Below are 8,427 nucleotides of genomic sequence, written 5' to 3' on the forward strand. Positions count from 1 at the left end.
AATATACAGGAAACCTACTGATCAAGAGGAAGAATTCTAGATCAAGTAATCACATAACCTGAATCTCTCAGAGCAGAGAATCATGTTTCTTCTTTCATTCAATTTCCAGTCTGGAGCCAATTTGCAGATCTACAACCTCATGCAGAGAAATAACCCTACTGCTATTATTGTTTTTAGGTGCTGTGACCCCACTACACAACCAAAAATTTATACTGTTAAATTTTCTCCTTACCTATGCCAAAGGAATGTATGGCTTCTTACAAGAGTGACTGCTCATTGGGGAAAATGAAATAATCAGACTTTTCAGGGATTTCTGGATGCTGGTTTTGACTCTATCCTAATTCTACAAATCAAAGTCAGGAGTGTATGAAGGTCAAATTATTAAAGGAATCACATTGGATTCCTGAAATATGAAATAATGACTATCATGGTAGAAAAGGACAAACAGAAACCATTAAAACTACCTCTCCCTGGGAAAACAGTAAGCCAAAAGCAATACCACATTTGTGGCAGAAATATAGAAACTAATGCCACAACTACTGCCTTGAAGAATGTAGGGGTGGTGATTTCCACCACATCCCCATTTAACTTGCCTATTTTCCCTTCACAAAAACAGATGGATCTTGGAGAATCTCAGTGGATTTTCATAATCTTAACCAGGTGATTACTTCAATTTCATATGCTGTTGCAGATGTTGTTTCATTGCTTGAGCAAATTAATATATCTCCTAATACCAGGAATACAGTTATGGCTCTTGCTAATGCCTTTTTTCTCAAAGATCACCAGAAGTTTGCTTTCAACTGACAAGGTCAACAGTACACCTTCATAATCTTATTTTAGAGATATATCAATTCTCTATCACTATGTAAAAAATTACTCTGTAGAAACATCACAGTTTGGGTGTTGGGGAGGGCAATACATGAGAAGGGGAAGGGGGTGGAAAAACAAGTAGATAGGGGAACACTGAGGCAGGTTTGCATGGGCTAAATAGGACAGAGATAAATAGTGATGTAAGCTCAGCCTTGGAACAACAGGGCTCTGTGATCCAGGGATAGAGGCATAGTCTGAAGAGGGAAAGTAATGTTAAGATGCTTGACTGCCTTATGAATATTGGTTTCCCTTGCTTACAGTTGTAAAATAGACACTTGAGTGGGGTAGAAAGGAATGTTGGGAAACATGATTACAGAAAGTTTGTAAGCTCGTCTTCAGCCTATAACTGATTGGAATACCTAAAAGGGGTTCTAGTACTTGACCAGTGAAAAGGCTCTTTGTGGAGCCTTTGCAGTGTATAGGACCTTAGGTCCTGAACCTCATTCAGAACCTTTTGAGGTGGGGCATTCCCATTAGAAAGGACAAGCAGGCCAGCCTGGAACAGCTAGAGTGGCAGAAGATACATCTTTAAAGAACGATCATCAGGAAAAACCCAAAAGAAAAATGGCAGTATGATTGGCTACTACAAAAATAAGCAAGTTGTTCACCAGGAAGCCATCAAGGCAAGCAATCAAGTCCCTTCAGGACAACCCCCCTCTAAGACTGAAACTCAAAGGGAACACATGAGCAGGCATGTAAGCTTGCTGGGGACCACATTGGTCTACTGGTGAGTAGAAGAGGGGGAAAGGCAGCAATGAAGAAATAGGCTGAGTTCAATCACATTCAATAGATTCCCGTTGATCTGGAAATGAGAGCGCGAAGAGGAAGGGCTGGTTGGCCAAAAGTGTGGTGAGATCTGTGGCCACATGAGCCCATGGACAAGGACATAGCCACTGAGGGCTAGAGCTAAGAGTGACACATGCACCTGATAAGAAGTGATGGGAAATGCACAAGAATGCCCAAACTTGCAGATAATAACCATTTGATCTAGCCTCAATGGCTTGATAATCAGAACTCAACTAGTGGAAGTTAAAAAAAATTAATAAAGAAAATGAGTGTAAATTGCTACAACTTGATGAACTTGACCTATATTCATGGAGGTAGTAGTTCAAAATATCAATACAGAGGAAAGGAGTCTTCACATCAAGTATCAATCCTATCCCCTCTGGATACAGTGTGGATAGGGACGGGAAACTTAGACACTGGCTATCTAAAATGAGGGGGTGATAAAGGCACGGAGTGACTGGCTTACAAGTTTCCAAGAGGGAGTTTAGTTTCAGAGTGTGTGGGAGAAGGTAGAATCCCCACTGAATAGTTTTCAATTTGTCTAGATGGGTCTGGTGAAAAGAGATGGGGATAAGATTCTTATGATTCAATAGTTAGTAATTGTTATCATGACTGCCACAACTGTAAAGGTAGAAGTTTTGTAACAAAAATGGGGAGTAGTTGACCTTACAGTCCAAAACCAGAGGACCCTAGGACCATGAAGGGAGACGAGCATCAGCAGAGTGCGGCACTAGAGATGGAGGTAGAGATGAGGACATGGAGAGAGGGAGTAGCTGAGGACTCTGGACTTATGGAAAGACAGGGACTGGGTCCTGGTAGCCAGGAGGCAGGCTTGCAGAATGTGCCCTTTGGTTGATTAAATTAGTATCTATTCCTGAGTGTTTCTGTGTACACACACATCCCCAAAATAAATAAATAAAAACAGAAGGAATAGAAGCAAATACTGTTGAATGATGATGTGATGCACCGAGGAGATTGTAATCATTGCAATGAAACGATGGTATAAAGCTGATATTCTCCCATACAAACTATCACTCAGTTCACAAGAAAAACTTGAAAAAAAACAACAAAAATTAGTCTGCAGGGACTTTGATCCCTTTTCCCTTCCACAAGAAATCACACTGATCCATTACATCGATGATGAACCTACTTAGGAATAAGAATCAATGACTCTAGACTTATTGTTAAAATAAGTCTTTTTTTTTGTTGTTGTTGTTAAGTGCTGTCAAGTCAATTCCAAGCCATCACGACCCTGTATAGTGTTTCCAAGAAGTGGCTCGTGAGCTTGAGCTGCCTACCTTGAGGTTCAAAACAACTTTGTCCGTTAACCCACAGTGCCACACCAGGACTCCATTTGAGTGCTAGAGGGTATGAAATTAACCTGACAAAAATTCAGGCACATTCCACCTCAATGCAACTTCAGGAGGTCCAATGGTGTGAGGCATGTTGAGATATTCCTACTAAAGTAAAGGATAGGTTATTGTATCTGGTTCCTCCCACAACTAAAAGGGAAGCACAAAGCCAGGGGGGTCACTGGATTTTGGAGGCACTATATCCCTCATTTGGGTGTGCTGCTCTGACCTAGTTATTACACTACACACAGAAAAAAAAGAGGCTCTGCAGCAGGTTTAGGCTGTGAAAAATGCTCTGCCATTTGGGTCATCAGATACAGCTGATATAATGGTGCTGACAGTTCAGTAGCAGATAGAGATATAGTTTGGCATTTTGGGCAGGGCCCTATTGGTAAATCACAGAGCAAACCCTTAGTATTTTGGAGCAAAGGCCTGCCATCTTCTGAAGATAACTACTCTCCTTTGGAAAAACAGCTTTTGGCTTGTTACTGGGCCTTAGTAGACAATGAATACCTAACTGTGGATCACACAGTCACCATTTGCACTGAGCTTCCCATTATGAACTGGATTTTATCTTGCACACAGAGTCATAAATTTAGACATGCACAGCAGCACTCCACATTAGATGGCAGTGTCATATATTAGACTGGACTCAAGCCGGACCTTAAGGAACAAATAAATTGCATGATGAAGTGGCCCAAATGCCCCTGGTTTCCATTTCTGTCATATTACCTTTCCTCTATCAGTCTGCATTTGTGGCCTCATGTGGATTTTCTTGTGATCAGTTAACTGAGATAGAGAAAACTTATGCTTAGTTTAAGATGGTTTTGCACAATATGTAGTCACTGCTCAAAAGTGGACAGAAACAGCATTACAGCCCCATTCTGGGACCTCTCTAAGGGACAGTGGCGAAGGGAAACACTCTCATTGGGGAGAACCCCAAGTAATGCATCTGTTTGTTCATTTGGCTTGGAAGGAGAAATGGCCATATGTGTGGGTATAATGATATTGACTCTGTGTGGTCAATAGTTTGGCTGGATGGTCTGGGACTTAGAAGGAACTTGATTGAAAAATTGGTGACAAAGAACTATGGAAAAGCAGTATGTGGATAGACCTCTCTGAATGGGAAAAAAATGAAGACAATTGTGTCGCATGTGAATACTCAACAAAGGGTTAGTTACCTCAATAGAAGAAGAGTTCAACAATCAAGTGGATATCATGACATATTCTATGGAAACCAATCACCGTCTTTCCTCATCACTCCTGTCATTTCCCAATGGGCTTCTGAACACAGTGATCACCATGGCAGGGATGCAGGTTATACATGGGCTCAGAAACATGGACTTCCACTTACCAAGGCTAACTTAGTCACAAATACTAGTTATTGTATCTGGTCCAATATGCCAGCCACAGAGACCAACACTGAGACCTCAATGTTTCCTCAGGGAAATCAGCCAGCAACCTTGTGGTAGGTTGATTACATCTGAACACATCATGGAATCAGCATTTTTTTCATTACTGGAAGAGCCTCTTACTCTGGATATGGATTTGCCTTCCTTGCTACAATGCTTCTGCCCAAACTACCATCCATGGACTTACAGAATGCATTTTCCATCATCATGGCATCCCTAACAGTGTAGCCTCAGATCAAGTGACTCACTTCAGAGCAAGGAAGTGCATCAGTTGGTCCATGCTGATGAAATTCACTGGTCTTGCCTTGTTTCCCATCATCTTGAAGCAGCCGGCATCATAGCATGATAGAATGGCTTTCTAAAGACTAAATTGCCAGTTGGAAATACTCTACAGGGCTGGAGCAATGTTGTCCAGGAGCTTCAGATATGTTCTAAACCACCATCCAATAGCCAGGATTCACATGTACAGAAACCAAGGGGTAGAAACGGAGTGGTACCACTTAGTATTAATCCTAATGACTCATTCAAAATATTTTTGATTCCTGTTTTTGAGACCCTATGCTCTTCTGCTCTAGACGTTTTAGTTCCAAAGGGAAGAATACACCCACCTGGAGACACAACATTTATTTCATTGTACTGGATGTCAAGGATGCCCTCTGGGCACTTTTGGCTTTTTGTGCCTCTGGATCAACAGGCAAACAACAGAGTTACTATATTGGGTGGTGTGGTTGACCTTGATTGCTTAGGGGAAATGAGATTGATATTACATAATGGAAATAAAGAAAAATATGTGTGGAATCCAATAGATTCTTTAGTACATCTCTTAGCAATCACCATGTCCTGTGATTAGAATTAATAATAAAGTAAAGCAACCCAATTATGACATGACTGGTAATGACCCAGACCCTTCAGGAATAAAGTCTTGGGTCACCCCACCAGGCAAGAGTCACAACTAGCTAAGGTGCTTGCAGATGGCAAAGGGAATACAAAATAGATGGTGAAAGAAAGTAGTTCTGAACACCAGCTATGGCCAGCTGTCCAGTTGCAGAAACACATACTATGATTATTATGAATATGATTCCTTGTGTGTGTGCATCAAAAAATTTTGTTTGTGATTAATTTTAGCCTCTTCTCTGCCTGCCTTCCTACCCTTCACCTTCCAGTAGGCTTCAACTCCCAGCCCCGCCTGCCCTTCCTCCACCACTGAGTCTTCACCTGGGTTACCAAAACCACCACCACCACAACCTGATGGATATCACTGGAGGAGCCATGGCCTCAAAATCAGAGCATCCTAAAAGCAGCCAAATGGTGCTGTGACCTCGGTGGAGCAGCCATTCAGCAACTCTGATGGTGTCTGCAATTCCAGCCAGCAGTAAGCACAGTGGGACAGACAGCCACAGATGGCCTGGCATCAGAGGGGGTGAAAATAGAAGAATCAAAGCTAATAAAAACAAAAGAAGCTGACGGAAGAATTAACGAACTGGAGAAGGGAAAGGAAGAAAGGTAAATAGCAGTAGAGAAAATAGATGAAACCAATTTACACAAGGAAGCAAAATTTGAAAAATCAGCTAAAGAAGATGAATGTGATTTCTAAGGAAATCAGAAATTTTAAAGCACTGCACGTGGATGATGCAATGGCTACAAAACTGGAAGATCTTAAAGAAAAAGAAAAGGAAGGTCAAAAGTGTAGTCTTTTCCCTGATTTTTCTTCCTCTGCCAGTAGCAAGATAATAATAAATGATGTTCCCAGTAGAAAGGATCACATGTGTAATCCTCATGGGATTATGATTATTGAGAACCCCACAGCATTAAACAAACCTGAGAAGCTAAAGAAGAAGAGGAAGAAAAGAAAAATGGATAGACATGGAAATTATCACTCCACACGCAAGAAGACTTGCAAAAAGAGCAGTCTTCTGAGTCTGACATCGAGAGCATCATCTACACCATTGAACCTGTTGCAAAAGGAGACTGGGACATTGAGAAGCTCGGGGAAAGCCCTCACAAGAAGGTCTGCACATCCTTAAGTGGCAAGGGAAGCCTTTTGGCTGTGAAGCCACCAAAGAAAAAAGTGAAATCAAGAGAAAAGAAAATATCCAAGGAGAAATTCTCAGACACTACCAAAAAGTTAAGATCTGCAGATTTCATTAGTCTTTCTACCAGCAAGAACATTTCTGGTGAGGTGACAGAGGGTATAAAAACAGAGCCATTGACCCCCTCAGAATATGCACTGCCACCCAGCCTATCGGGACAGCCCGAGTCTGAGGACAATGACTGTCACAGAAAAATTGAGACTTGCAACTCCAGGAAATCTGAGAGGTTTTGCAAAGGTGCTCTGTATAAAACCTTGGTATCTGAGAGCATTCTCACATCTCTGCGAGCTAATGTTGACAGAGGGAAACAAAGCTCAGGAAACAGTAACTCCTGTGGTCATGAAGGGTGTTGGCATGAAGAAAGCTGGATATTTAACCAGACTGGCACCATTGGGAGCAAAAAAGTTCAAGAAGACCAAGAAAATGAAGATTCTCTCCTTGGCTTAGCAAAGATGGATGAAGAATTTGAGAAAAAGTTCAACAGCCTCCCTCAATACAACCCTGTTACATTTGACCAGAAATATGTACCCAAGGAGCTCTGGTAGCGTAGTGGTTACGAATCGGGCTGCGAACCTTAAGGTCAGCGGTTCGAAACTACCAGTTGCTCTACGGGAGAAAGATGAGGCTTTCTACTCCCGTAAAGATTAAACCCTTGGAAACCCTATACAGGGTCGCTATGGGTCGGAACCGACTCGATGGCACATAACAACAACAACAACAATGTACCTATCCCAAGAAAAAAGATGTCTGGGAATATGTCCTCAGAACTGACTAAAAGTAGCAAAGTTTAGATGTGTGTAGGGGACAGTCCGAATTTCAACTGAACACTCTGCTGAATTTCTGCAGATTTCTGTAGATATGTAATTGAATTCGAATTGAGGCATTAGTGAGTCAGAATTTCAGGTTGCTTTCTAAGTTTATCTTGGTCCCTGAGACCCTTATCTCTCCCTTCTTGCTTTCCTTTGTAAATTTCTCAACTTTTCTCCTTTGGTGGCGGTGGTGGTGGTGGTGTCGGTTATGTGCCGCGGAGTCGGTTTTAACTCATAGCGACCCTGTACAGGGTTTCTGAGGCCGTAAATCTTCAAGGGAGCAGAAAGCCTCATCTTTCTCCTGCGAAACAGCTGGTAGTTTCAAACTCCTTTGGTATCCCATGCCTAAAGTTTTTCTAAAGTGTTACATATCTTTGACCTTCTGCCTTCCAGAATTCTAATTGAAATGCTGAGCTTCTTTTCAGTAGAAAGTGTTGGCTAATCCCAGTTCTTCTACTCCCTATATCTGTTACAGGCTGGATTCTGGGGCTGTGGTATAATTCTATTTGCTTGGTAAGTGGATTGCAATCTTTACTGGCAATATGGACAAATGAAAATAAAACTCTTAAGACTAAAAAAAACAAAAAAACAAAAAAAACAATTTTTTTGTTTGTTCACTTGTAAAATATGAGATATATATGGTGTTAGTTTATTTTTGGTTGATATACACACACACACACACATTCACACATTATGTTGTTGTTGTTAGATGCCATTGACTCAATTTCGACTCATAGTGACCCTATGCACAACAGAAAAAAGTCTCACAATTGTTGCTTTGAACCCACTGATGCTGCAATTGTGTCTCTCCATCTCCTTGGGGGTCTTTTTTTTGCTGATATTTCACTTCACCAAGTATACTGTCCTTCAACTGTTCCTTCCTATTACCATGTCCAGAATATGAGAGACAAAGTCTCACCATCCTCACTTCTAAAGAGCATTCTGGCTGTGCTTCCTCCAAGACAGATTTGTTTGTTCTACTAGAAGTCTATGGTACTTTAAATATTCATTGCCAACACAATAATTCAAATGCACTAATTCATCTCCATTCTTCCTTACTCATTGTCTAACTTTCAAATGCATATGAGGTTATTGAAAATACCATGGC

The 8,427-nt window shown here is 41.3% G+C and overlaps 1 pseudogene; it reads left to right on the forward strand.

The window, feature by feature from the left end:
• The first annotated feature begins 2,353 nt into the window (after positions 1-2,353).
• On the forward strand, positions 2,354-7,301 carry LOC102823797 (annotated as a pseudogene).
• The last annotated feature ends 1,126 nt before the right edge of the window (positions 7,302-8,427 follow it).

Source organism: Chrysochloris asiatica, unplaced genomic scaffold (genome assembly GCF_000296735.1).
Source record: "Chrysochloris asiatica unplaced genomic scaffold, ChrAsi1.0 scaffold00029, whole genome shotgun sequence".
Taxonomy (NCBI): Eukaryota; Metazoa; Chordata; class Mammalia; order Afrosoricida; family Chrysochloridae; genus Chrysochloris; species Chrysochloris asiatica.